The sequence below is a fragment of the Dreissena polymorpha genome, chromosome 4 (assembly GCF_020536995.1).
Source record: "Dreissena polymorpha isolate Duluth1 chromosome 4, UMN_Dpol_1.0, whole genome shotgun sequence".
Taxonomy (NCBI): Eukaryota; Metazoa; Mollusca; class Bivalvia; order Myida; family Dreissenidae; genus Dreissena; species Dreissena polymorpha.
In genome coordinates, this window is record NC_068358.1 from 64,626,546 (window position 1) to 64,639,787 (window position 13,242).

Consider the following 13,242-nt stretch of genomic DNA (forward strand, 5'->3'; position numbering starts at 1 on the left):
CACAGTGGAAGTCGAACCAGTTACCTCCCGATCGCTAGACGGATATCTTATCCACTACGCCACGGTAACCTAGACTTTCTCTTGACTGACACTTGTTGATTGCAGATTGTTGAAATTTTATCTGACATACATCTTATTATTAAAGTCATGTTATATTAAACTGAAATTATCAAATCTTTAAGATTGGAAATATCTTATACAAATAAATTATACTATATCTTAATTGTTTTGTTTGACTTTGGTCTGATTACGACCGACCGTGACTGATGAAGGCAGCTTCATTAAAATGGTGTCGCACGGTTTTTATATCACCTTTACATCGTGATATGCCAATCTGAACGCATCGGACAGTGGGCTACACCACACCGTCTCTCTGATGTACGAAGGCAGCCGTTATATTGGATTTGGAACTACTTTTGAAAACAAGATGGCGGCCCCACGGTTTCAAACCTGACGTAAAGAAGAAACTTTAAAATGTGTTGTTTCACAGGAGTTTGAAATTCTGCTAACTGGCTTAGTCACTGGGAGGTCTCTGTATTGATCCTTTAAGTGGGAGCATTCTTTAGATAACCTTAAAGACATACTATGGCGTACCATTTGGGTTGAAAGTCAAGAAGACCTACACGTTAAATGTACGTCGAAGTACAATAATTGTACGTCAACATGAATATAAAATACACTTCGAAGTATATATTTGTACGTCAAAGTACAATTTGTACTTCGACATACATGTTTGTACTTCTACGTACACATTTTCTGAACAGCCAATCAAAACACTAGTCTCTTGAGCCGCTTTTCCTTCAGATTTATTCATAATAAAGGTTTAAAATCTCTTTTTTAGTTGACAAAATGAATAAAAATATCAGAATGGCAAAAAAACAACACATAGAAGTTTCAAGTATTTAATGCATTGAAATAGATTATATACAAATTTGAAGAAGATTCAATTGTTACCTTTTTAAAATTAAAATTATTCAGCATATTGTGTGTATGAAATGATCATGCGGGGCGGAGTATCACGACCGTCCAGCGCATTACTGTGTAAGAAATTCCCAACGATAACCAGTTACCAAGCATTAATGGGATAAATAATGTATTATAAACTCCCCGTAGGTCGTATTTTGTGATAACCATAACTTGCATAAGTCAGAGGTTAATTCCGCCACGCCAGGTCAAATAATACGCACAATATCTATAAGTTAGCGGTCGATAGTCGCATAATTTGGTATAAATTATAATAATAATAATGTTTAATAAATACGCACAATATCTATGAGTAAGCGGTCGATAGTCGCATAATTCGGTATAAATAATAATAATTATAATGTTCAATGTCAAAAATCTCTAAAAGCAACAGACGTAAGGTGTCTTCTGATTGGCTAACACTCAAGGGTCGGTGAAAATTGTACGTCGAAGTACATATCTCGTTCTACTTAGTAGGTCTTGTAGACTTTCGACGTCATGGTACGTCATATAGACACTAAGTACTGGTCCTACCCAGGAAACAGTTTGTTTCATCAAATGTCTCAATTCAACTTGACAGGTTGCTAAAGCAGTTGCATTTAGCATACAGTACACTGATTTAACATAATCAAAATCATGTGATGTGTCAAATCAATTTTGATTGACAAATTTGACAGGATTTTTTTTTAATCCAATAAATTTTAGACTGTCAAATAACACACACTACGTATTGAAAGCCATACCTGGAGCTTTCGTCTGTATATCACTGACTTCATCAGAAGAATGATTTCTACTGTTGGGAAACGTTAACACCACTAATTGTTTTCTTATTTATTATCAATGTATAATTATGTGTAACAGCATAACAACATACTTGATTCGCAATTAAAATATTTAATAAATACAGGTATCTTGCAGGTTTCTAATTTTCTTTCGCAAACTATTGTTGAATAGTTTAAATTTTGTCGCCACTAAAAAACTAGCCATTTTGTAGCAATTCTAAAATCACAGTCTAAACTGCATACACTTAGCTCTATAGTTACAATTTGAATGCAAATATTAGAATGCATCATGTTATATCATCCATATTTTTTTATTTAAACATTCAAATAACACATAACACAGTACATGTATAAAAAGGTATGTGGTATTGTGTGGAGATACAAAACACTTCACATCATTTATTTGCACATAAAATAATAGGTACAAAATAAGTAAAACTAAAACACTGTCATCAACCTACATTTCAAGAATATTTACGTATATGAAATTACAAAGTGGTGTTATTGTATTACCTTTTACAAAATTAACATTGCTGGTTTTGTACTAGCCATAAAACATTTATCATGGATTAACAAGTAACAACCAATTTATTAATTACACAATAGAACGGGAATCATATTAATTGCATTATGCATTTACTAAACAAGCTATTTGCTAGTTTAGAATTACACTATCTTACTAAAAATGATCACAGGTACTTAGTGCTTTTACATACTTGTGGTAAGTTTTGTATTACTAGTTTGACAATAATCGGCAGACACTTGTCGATATACAGACAAAATTTGCATGGGAACTTTCATATTTTTTCAGCATAATTGCCTTCAAATTGTTAATTTAACAACCCTTTGACATTGTTTGCACATCTGATCTGATATACAATAGCTGATTTTTGTTTATAGATAGACATATATAGCCTTTTCAAAGTTCTATAAAAGTTCACACATGTTCCATCCAAGTAAACAAACAGAACCAATAAAGATCACCACAGATAATAACTGTGTGTATAGCTTGGAAATTTGATAGTTCAGGAATCCCTCCTTTGGTGACTGCTGACCAACTCGCTAAGGTAGGATCACATGAGGGTCTACCTTCAAACCTACTCCCTAGCGCACGCGAACTGATCGCAATCATTAATCAGAAAGCTTATAACGAACAGGACCACCGATGGTCAATTTACTGGTGCAGATCATGATTTTACGCTATTTAATAACCCTAGTCATAAGATCAACATCTACAGCCCCATTAAACGGGAAGATAGAGCATACACACGCCTGAGGCTGCGGGTGTCACGACTGCATGGGGACTATTACAAACCTGTCAACTGCCCGCAATGTAACATTCCAAATACGTTCGAACACCTCTTTTTGTATGTCCGGCATATACTGTACAACGCCTAGAATTAAGTGCAGGGGTACTAGCAGCGTACAAAAAAAATACTGTGATTGATCGCGGTCTACTGCTAATGCCGCCGAGCGGGATCGGCTCTATTGTAAGACAACATGTTTTGAAATTTTTGCGAGACACGGGGTACCTCGATAAAATATAAATATACTAATTAAATCACGTACATCGAAATTTCGTAGGCATTCCGGGTAACGAACACGCTGACCAACTTGCCAGAATAGGTTCCCATGAAGGTCTACCCTCTGATTTAAAGCCTAGCGCGCGAACTATAAATTGCAATCATTAACCAAAAAGGGTATAATGAACAGGATCACAAAACTGTCCTCTGCCCCCAGTGCAACATTCATAACACGTTTGAATATCTTTTCTTTATATGCCCTAAACACGCTGAACAGAGACTAGAACTAAGTGCAGGGGTAATAGCGGCCTACAAAAACAGACTTATCATTAATCGCGACTCACTGTTGATGCCTCCAAGCGGAATCGCTCCTGTCGTGCGACTGCACGTGTTTAAATTTTTGCGCGACACGGGCTACTTAGATAAAATATAATTTTTAGTTGGATTATTAGCGGTAGATAGAAATAACAACACATACCGTCAATTATATACTGCTTCATTTATTCAAATTAATAATAGCAATCTTATGTACTAATGACGGGCGGGACTCGGACGATGGTCACTTCGGTGTGCACCATATGGCCACTCGTCTGGGCCCGAACTGAACCTAACCATATTATCCCGGCCCTATAGGAAAATTAAAATCAATAAATAAATAAATAAAAACTCAGATCAATAATGGCACCTTTATGTACTAATGACGGGCGGGTCTCGGACGATGGTCACTCCGGTGTTGTCCATATGGTCACTCGTCTGGGCCCGGCTCGAACTTATATACTTTATTAATTAATTTGGTTCTAAAACTGTACCGTAAAACAATCCATGATATATGTAATTTTAAAGATTCCAATTAATAATGACTATCTTATGTACTTATGACAAGAGGAAAATTGCATCAACAAATAAATAGATATAGAAACACTGCATGTAATGTGCACGCCGAGAACCTATATTTGTATTTGGGGTCCAAATGTACTTTGGATTGGTAGTACATTACAATGCAGTGTCCAATAACACCTTGTTGACGTCAATACATAAATAAACAATACTATAAACAAGGCAAAGATGAGGGAGCTGTCTATAACGAATGTTCGCGGTTTCCTCGCCTGCGCTTTAAGATATATAGGAAAATTACACCAATAAATAAATAGATAAAGACTAATAATACTAAAACGACGGAAGGGTACGCCCCTCCCCCCAAATACATATGTCAATTGGCCCTTTTCGACCACTATGGATAAGCTATAATCCTTCTTTTACAACCAAATAGCGCTCTAGGTAACAAAACCCAGGGTTCCGCGAGACCCTCTTTTTCCTTCTCTCAAGCTGTAAACAGCCACCGACCACGAAGGCAGGGGAAAGCACACAGATAACATACTTCCACGCAATGTCGGAAGATATTAAGTGCGCACGTGGGCAAATCGCTTTTACTCACAGTGCAACCCCTATAGCTGTAAATAATGTTGTAAATAAATATGACAAGTAAACTTTTCCCATATCCACACTAACAAAACATGTTGGGTGGAGCGCGTCGGCAGGGCTAGTAGGGCGCGCCTGGCGAAATACCAACTTGTCCGTGCACTCTGGCTCTGTTGAAATGACCCACCCATCATAACCAAAAAAAGAATGGTGACGGTTTTTATTGTTGTTTTCCCTACTGTAGTGTAGATGACGCTTTCCCGTTGTGTAGTTTAAACAGAGCCCGTTATACGACAGGAGTGTTAAATGAATAAGTTAGGAAATTCTAATTCACCCATGAATGCAAACCAAACCAAACCAACGGTGGCGTTTTTTCTCTTTCTCTGGCATGCTCTCTTATATTCTTCATATTATCTGGTTTTCAGTGCATGATATTTTTAATGAAAATTCAATACTGCTCCAGCAGCTGGAGTTTCACTTCTTTAATTGATATATATGGGCGACGAGGAAACAGTCTAAATTAGGAAAGAAGCTGTATACCTACTCTGCAATATGCTAGATTTTCACTCACTGGTCATATATCTGGTTATTAGTGTGTGCGTGTTTAAATTGTTTTACTAATACTGTTAATCCCAACCTAACTGACTCTCATGTCTTCCGCGAGGGACGTTAAACGGGGGTGCAGTGCATCGGTGCTCTACACCGGGCACTTTAAAGAACCAGGAACGCCTCTGGAAGTGGGGCGTTTCCTGTATCCTGCTCGAACCCCCACTAATACCTCTCCTGGGGCGGAGAGCCCTATAAAATCACACACAATTTCGTAAACAAAAAATCATAAATAATAATAATTATAATAATGATAATAATAATGGTTATGATGAGAATGATGGTTATGTTAATGTTAGTGATGATTATGAAGTTGGGGTTAATGATGATGATGATAACAATACTAATTATGGTTATAATAGGACAAAATTTGCACACTTAACGAAAAATATTCCTAATCATTTATCTATTTTATATTATAACGGGTCTACTATGATTAACGTTTTTTTATAATTGTAATATAATTCTTCTCCTGTTTTTTATTTTTTTTTATTTTATACCAGTGAACGATAAGGTCTCATTGGGCACTGTGCACTGGTGTATTTGTATAAAAAATAGTAATATTAATAATAATAAACCTTTGGCGAAAACCCGAGCAGTTGGGGTAAATTTGACCTACTTTGGTTCAAAATAAAAATATTTTCCCCTGACAGGTCACAGGGGCAGGTCCGCACATAAGGCTGTCGTGAAGACGCAGCGAGACCTGTAAATAAACTCTGACATTCACACTCACTTTGTTGATTTCTGTAAACCAAAACTGTCAGTTTTGCTGGATAGAATGGCTTGTATGATGCCCAGCTCTTGCCTTCGCAGAACAGCTTCTAAAAACGGAAAACCAACAAATATCTTAAAATTTGATCAATAATGCAGACAATTTATAAATGTCTTGTTTTTTGTTGATTTCGAATCTGGAAGATTTTTACGTAAGATTGTGGTCCAACGGTATCGGATTTTGTGGTTTTAGGCCTAAACTAATTATAGTGATATGTAACCTTTCGGAATATCGGTAAAGTGCGAGCAGACGAGGTGTAAACATGTGGTAAATACGTTAAAAATTAAAGCTAAAAGACTCAAAAAGTTAGATCGGAATATCTTTAAATTTTGTGAATAAATGTGTTTCTGGTGGATAACAACGACAACTTACCAGAATATTGCTCATGATCACACGTAAAACTTCTTTCTGAGACACCGGTCTTACTGACAATAACGAAGTGACGTCACCATCTATGTATAGAATGCTTTCTGAGAGCGAATGGAAAATGCGTCACATATTCTGACAAATAAACAGTAGGGTGTCGTTATTGAAATACCGCGAGAACACTGGAAGAATAGAGATGCCAACTATAATGTTTAAAACAAACAATTTTTTAACGAGCGTTTGTGATTTGTCAGGATAATAATAACAATAAGATATCGAAAAGATCAAAGCAAATAAATTCGACAGAAATCTGAGACTCGGCAATATTAAAGACGGGTTATGTTCACCTAAATTGTGTTTGGTAAAGACTGTCACTATATGTAGTGAACCAGTCTTCCGTTTATACATTGAAGAAGAGCATTCAGGGGAGATAATTGAGTAATGACTTAATTCTGGAACGGTTGCGAAGAAAAACAAATAATGCGAGAATATTTAGTGCGATTCGCTACACAATTATGATGTCATTGATATAAATTTTCCTGGGGTATGTATTTACATGTGATTTAGCATATGTCAAAGTGTTTTTGATTTGTTCAACGTCATAAATAGCATCGCGAAAATATATGTCGCGTGGCAAATTTTTTTGAGACGTATCGATATGTGGTATTCTTATGTAATTTTATGTCTAAATTCCCATATGTATGAACGGTCAACGCCCGCTTCGCGGGCTTTTGCCCGTATTAAGTGTAAATCTGTGAATTCCCACAACACAATTACACTTGTTTAAATGTAAAGTTTCCAGTATTGACATTGAGTACTCCTATAGTATTAATTATCAATAATGACTTCATGTAGGCAATATAAATTGCCGCAATAGTCTTTTGATGATTTCTGCTTTGGCAGACTCTTGGCTCAGATTTATTCTGAACGCGAATAATTTCAGCTATCCTATGAATATGAGGTCGATACATGTATACATCGGTAGATTACGTCTAATTATTTGGACTATGACATTAAGTTAATTTTAAATTTTCACGTTTTGGTAAATTGAGAAGATTTAAAAACAATGTTTCAGATTCGCATATTTTGGTTTTAGTTATGATATTTGCAAGGAAACAGTAATACTGAACATTTACCATGCTCTAAAATAGCCATTATATGCATCTTTTGACGATTTAAAAGCCTGAAAATTATAAAAGCGTTGCAACGCAAAGCAATTGAATAATTTGGAGAAATCTGTTGTTGTCCTTATATTTTGTGAAGCTATGAAGATTGCTTATATAGAGTATAAAATACATCCTTCATTCAATAAGCACGGATGTTTGAGTAGTCTAAATGGTAGACTTTAAATCCAGGACTCTAGGGGTCAGTGGTTCTAGCCCTGATGAGGGCTACTTTTTTTCCTTATTTTAATTTTATTCTTGATTTTTAACTGGCACCTTTAAATTGACTGTTTTTGTTATAATTTGTGACACAACAAGGATTGCTTACATAAAGTATAAAATACATCACTCAATGTATACGCATGGAAGGCCGAGTGGTCTAAGCGGTAGACTTTTACTCCAGGGGTCAATGGTTGTAGCCAAGTTGAGGGTTACTATTTTATTTAATTTTATTCTTGTTTTTTATTGGAGCTTTTTAGATCGAATGTTTACATTTATCAATATTGCATTTAATGACACAAATAATTTGGGAGAGTTCTTTTTTTATTGTTTGATTGTGTGATATTTCAAGGAAAATTATATTTATATCTTTATTTATTATATTTATATTTCAATTTAAAGTATAAAATAAACCACTGACTATGGAAGCACTGATGGCCCATTGGTTTTAGCGCTTGACTTTTACTCCAAGGATCAGTGGATTGAGCCCAGTTAAGGAAGACTTCCTTTCTTTTTTTCAGCGTAGCTGTTTAACCTCACTTTTGACCTTAGTTTACCTTTAATCATGACCAGTAAAATTCACATAACAATTCCCGCCAGTAGGTCCCAAATGATTACATCCGAATTGTACATTAGCTAATAATACAAAAATCACTGTGAACAATGGATGCATATCATTTGACAGTGATCCAGCTAGGATTTAAAAAGGGCAGGGGGGCTTTTTTGTCAAAAGGGCACTTTCGACGCGCAGTATTTTGTCAAAGGGCACTTTCGAGCACAGGGCTTTTCCGAAATGCTTCCTGTTGCATGTTAATTTATATTTATTATTTTATTAATAATTGCTAGAATATATTATTCCCATTATTATCGAACCATTTAAATATAATGTGTACAATGAGAAATTAATTAATTACTTGTAATGTAATAAGATATTTATGAATTATTATGTAAACAAATTTTTTAATGGCAGGGGGGGGGGGCCTAGGAAGAGCAGGGCGGAGGTTCGGGAGGGCAGGGCGGAGCGCCCTCAAATTTAGGCCTAGCTGGAGCACTGTTTGAGCAGAAATAGGAATATATTGTAAAGAACATGTACATGTTAATTACAATAAATTAAAAACATGATTAAAAACATTCTCTAAACATTACCTGTACGAAATGTTCCGCCCGGAATCGGCACGGAATCACAAACTAAATTCCGGGCGTAAAAAATATTTCCAGGCGTATTTTTCTATATATGATTTTAAGAAGAGGGGCGGATTCCGGGCGGATTCCGGGCGTAATCCGGGCGGAAAACAGGGGCGAAATATGTAAATGAGGTGGGACGGAATTTTAAATTACGGGCGGAAAGCAGTTTATGGGCGGAATTCAGATTACAGGCAGAATGTTAAAATTACGGGCGTAACTTAGATTACGGGCGTAATTTAGATACCGGGCGGAAATCGGATTACATGCATATTGTAAATACACCCATATACCCATATAAGGACAGGCCATTTAAAAAAATAAAAAGCGATCGCAAAAGCTCACCATGAGCACTTTGTGCTCAGTTTAGCTAAAAACTAGTCAAAATTATGACAAGATACATTTAACATAGTATCTTTATATTTATTTTAAGATAATACATTTTAAAAACATGGATCACCATTTTATACTTCTGCAAATGCAGAACAAATGCTGAAAATCTTTGCATTTTTTCCGCAGTCACAAAAAATGTGGAACTTATGCGGAAAATGTATGCATTTTCGTTCCGCATTTTGATGATACTTTTAAGATACAATGTAGCTTTTAAAGACAAACAACAAAAATATTCAATATATATACATAAAAAATAATTTGATAGACATGCACTTTTTAAAAAACAAACTGTTCTTATACACGGCCAAAATAAAAAAGTTCACTCTTTCACATTGACTGTGTTTTTTAAACTGCTTTCTTGAGTAGGAATTCCTCTCTATCACAGTATTGTTCAGGTCCACGATTCTCCCCCATCCTATGTCATAATCTGAAATGCAATTTGATATTAAGTACAACTACAGTTCACCTATTGCAAATACTGTTAACAACTTATGTAGAATTAATTGCTTTTTCAAACTTTTTATCTAATCCAGGGCCCCATCTAGGATTTGAAAAAGACAGGGTCCAAATTTGGCAACTAAGTACACTTTTGAACGTGCTTGGATATTTATCCCTGTGGAATATTTTCAAATAACATGTGCAATATATGCGCATATTATTTAATATTACATGCATTTTCATTTTAACAAGGGCTGTTCGTAAAACATGCATGCCCCCCATATGGGCTGTCCGTTGAACTGGCAGCCATTGTGTGAATACGACTTTTGTCACTGTGACCTTGACCTTTGACCTAGTGACCTGAAAATCAATAGGGGTCATCTGCAAGTCACGATCAATGTACCTATGAAGTGTCATGATCCTAGGCAAAAGCATTCTTGAGTTACCATCCGAAAATCATTTTACTATTTCGGGTCACCGTGACCTTGACCTTTGACCTTGTGAACTCAAAATCAATAGGGGTCATCTGCGAGTCATGATCAATCTACCTATGAAGTTTCATGATCCTAGACATATGCGTTCTTGAGTTATCATCCGAAAATCATTTTACTATTTTGGGTCACCGTGACCTTGACCTTTGACCTAGTGACCTGAAAATCAATAGGGGTCATCTGCGAGTCATGATCAATCTACCTATTAAGTTTCATGATCCTAGGCACATGCGTTCTTGAATAATCATCCGAAAATCATTTTACTATTTCGGGTCACCGTGACCTTGACCTTTGACCTAGTGACCTCAAAATCAATAGGGGTCATCTGCGAGTCATGATCAATCTACCCATGAAGTTTCATGATCCGAGGCATATGTGTTCTTGAGTTATCATCTGGAAACCATTTTACTATTTCAGGTCACTGTGACCTTGATCTTTGACCTAATGACCTCAAAATCGATAGGGGTCATCTGCGAGTCATGATCAATCTACCCATGAAGTTTCATGATCCTAGGCGTATGCGTTCTTGAGTTATCATCTGGAAACCATTTTACTATTTCGGGTCACCGTGACCTTTGACCTAGTGACCTCAAAATCAATAGGGGTCATCTGCAAGTCATGATCAATGTACCTATGAAGTTTCATGATCCTAGGCCCAAGCGTTCTTGAGTTATCGTCTGACAACCACCTGGTGGACGGACGGACCGACCGACCGACCTACCGACCGACCGACCGACATGAGCAAAGCAATATACCCCCTCTTCTTCGAAGGGGGGCATAAAAATATTTTTTTAAATTGATAAAACTAGTTTCACTGTTAAAATAAAATTAGTTTATTGAAAATTCATTGAATATTCTGTAAAATAATGTAATAAACCAATTAAAAACATGACTGGGGGTCAAAGGGGGCAGGTTTGGATCTTAGTGCGGCAAGGTACTGAGACACCCTGTTATTGACAGGCCTAGCCCTGAGGATCACTAATCGTATAATTCGAATTAATCTTTATTTTGAACTTAACTATTTCAAACTAATAATACAATAACTTGTATAGGAAAATTGTGATTTACCTATCAACAAATCCAGCTTTCCTTTGTCAAGGACCGCTTTGTGCTCATCATCCGGGCGCGCACACAGAGCAAATATAAAAAAGTTCATTTTTTCACAACATGTTTTTTTTCAACACTGTGCTTTCTTGCAAACAAATTCTTCAATTTGTGATGTGGCTTTTGAGGTCCGAGAAGGGAAAATTTGTTATGCCACCAGCAACCTTTCTCCCTAATCCTATGACATAATCTGAAAATGAAATGTTGATTTAAGTACTTACTTTATATTTTAAAGAAATTTGTGTATTTCATTTTAGTTTTAAACTGTGTTGTTTTTCCTTCAGATGCCCGTCTACTTTTCATCATCCTTTTACATTTCCCACTGGGACAGTACACAAATACAATTACAATTATATCAGTTAATAATCTAAATAATAGAGGAATGAAGGAGTAAAAATACAAACCTTTTATGCTGTTCTGCAGTATTCCAAAAACACAGGAATTTGGTGAGACCAAATCACAGTTAAACCTGAGCCAATTTGAACCTCTTTTGCAACAAACTTATTGTTCATTTCCACATCATGTGTATTAAATACAAATTGTTTTTGACACAGTACTCCCTGCAAGACATTTTATCACTACAGTTTAGTCCTCATTTTGCTTAAGTATTATACTGACAATTTAGTTCAGAGTCAGTAATTTGCTTAACCGCTCTAATGTTTTCAAACTGCAACTTCTACCACTCACTTCCTGTACCACTGACCAATCCACTGAAGCCTGATAAGCCCAGATGGTTTATAAACATGTACAGATGTGACTCAGCCTTTGGTATTGAATGGGAAGCACAATACATGAGATCAACTCAGCTGGTTGTCAGTGTTTATCTGAGATTAAATTAACATTGGTTTGGTATAATTATGTACATAATTATGGTCTTTTCAGACTGGGGAAATCTTAACTACTATAAAAAAAATTTTTATAGAGTAACATGCAGAGAAACTGCATTCATATTGATGATATAAACAAATTATATTAAACTAGACTGTTGTGTGTTTAATGTTAAAGGAAACCTTAAAATGATGAAAAAATTACCAAGTCTTGTTCTTTATTAAACTTTACAGTCATTATTGTAATTATGAAATAATTATTAAAAATGAGCAAAATTTTCAAAAAAGAAGAAGAATTAAAGAAGTGAATTAAAAAAATAAGTGCATATAGATTTTTAATGCATGGTCATCCCTCAGACTTAAAATTATAAGTGGAAACTGTAAAAGTCAGCAATAGATAAAATTTATTTAATTAAAATGTGTTATTGTTATCTCCTAATTTTTTTTTAACCAGCAATATTGCCAATAACAATGCGAAATCTAAGAGTATAATTCATGATCACAAGTTCACAAGTCTGTCTCCTTTTCAGCTTCTCACAAATTAAGTATAAAAATACTACAAAATATGTTTTAGAATCTGAACATGAAAATCATAAATTAGATCAAAGCTTTATGCTGAATTAATTATACTGTGACTGAAATAGTTGTGTCTATAACGAATGTTCATTTATTGTACAAATGTATAAATAAAATTAAATATTTTTATTTAAAAACGTTTATTAAGTTATCAGTTACTGGTAATATTTTGTTCAGTACTTTGGTTTAAATTAAATTTATTAAGTTATTGTTCAGCTTCATGGAAATTTGTTAAGTCCAATATTACTTTCTATAAAAACTACTAAGTTCAAAATTCCGTCATGTGGCTTCACAAATATTTTATAAGTATGAAATTCTGCCCCACGAAAGAAACAAAGTGCAAAATTCCGTCCACAAATCTCCATCATACAAATTCTAAGTATAAAAATACGCCCGGATTTGTTTTACGCCCGGAAAA

The 13,242-nt window shown here is 35.3% G+C and overlaps 1 long non-coding RNA gene across 1 annotated transcript; it reads right to left on the minus strand.

Moving 5' to 3' along the window:
- Window positions 1–9,510: 9,510 nt before the first annotated feature.
- LOC127876310 (uncharacterized) lies at window positions 9,511–11,977 on the minus strand. The gene is made up of 3 exons (XR_008047780.1): window positions 11,826–11,977; window positions 11,386–11,611; window positions 9,511–9,815 (listed from the first exon to the last, which is right to left on the minus strand). It is a non-coding gene; the product is annotated as an uncharacterized LOC127876310 (long non-coding RNA).
- Between the last annotated feature and the right edge of the window lie 1,265 nt (window positions 11,978–13,242).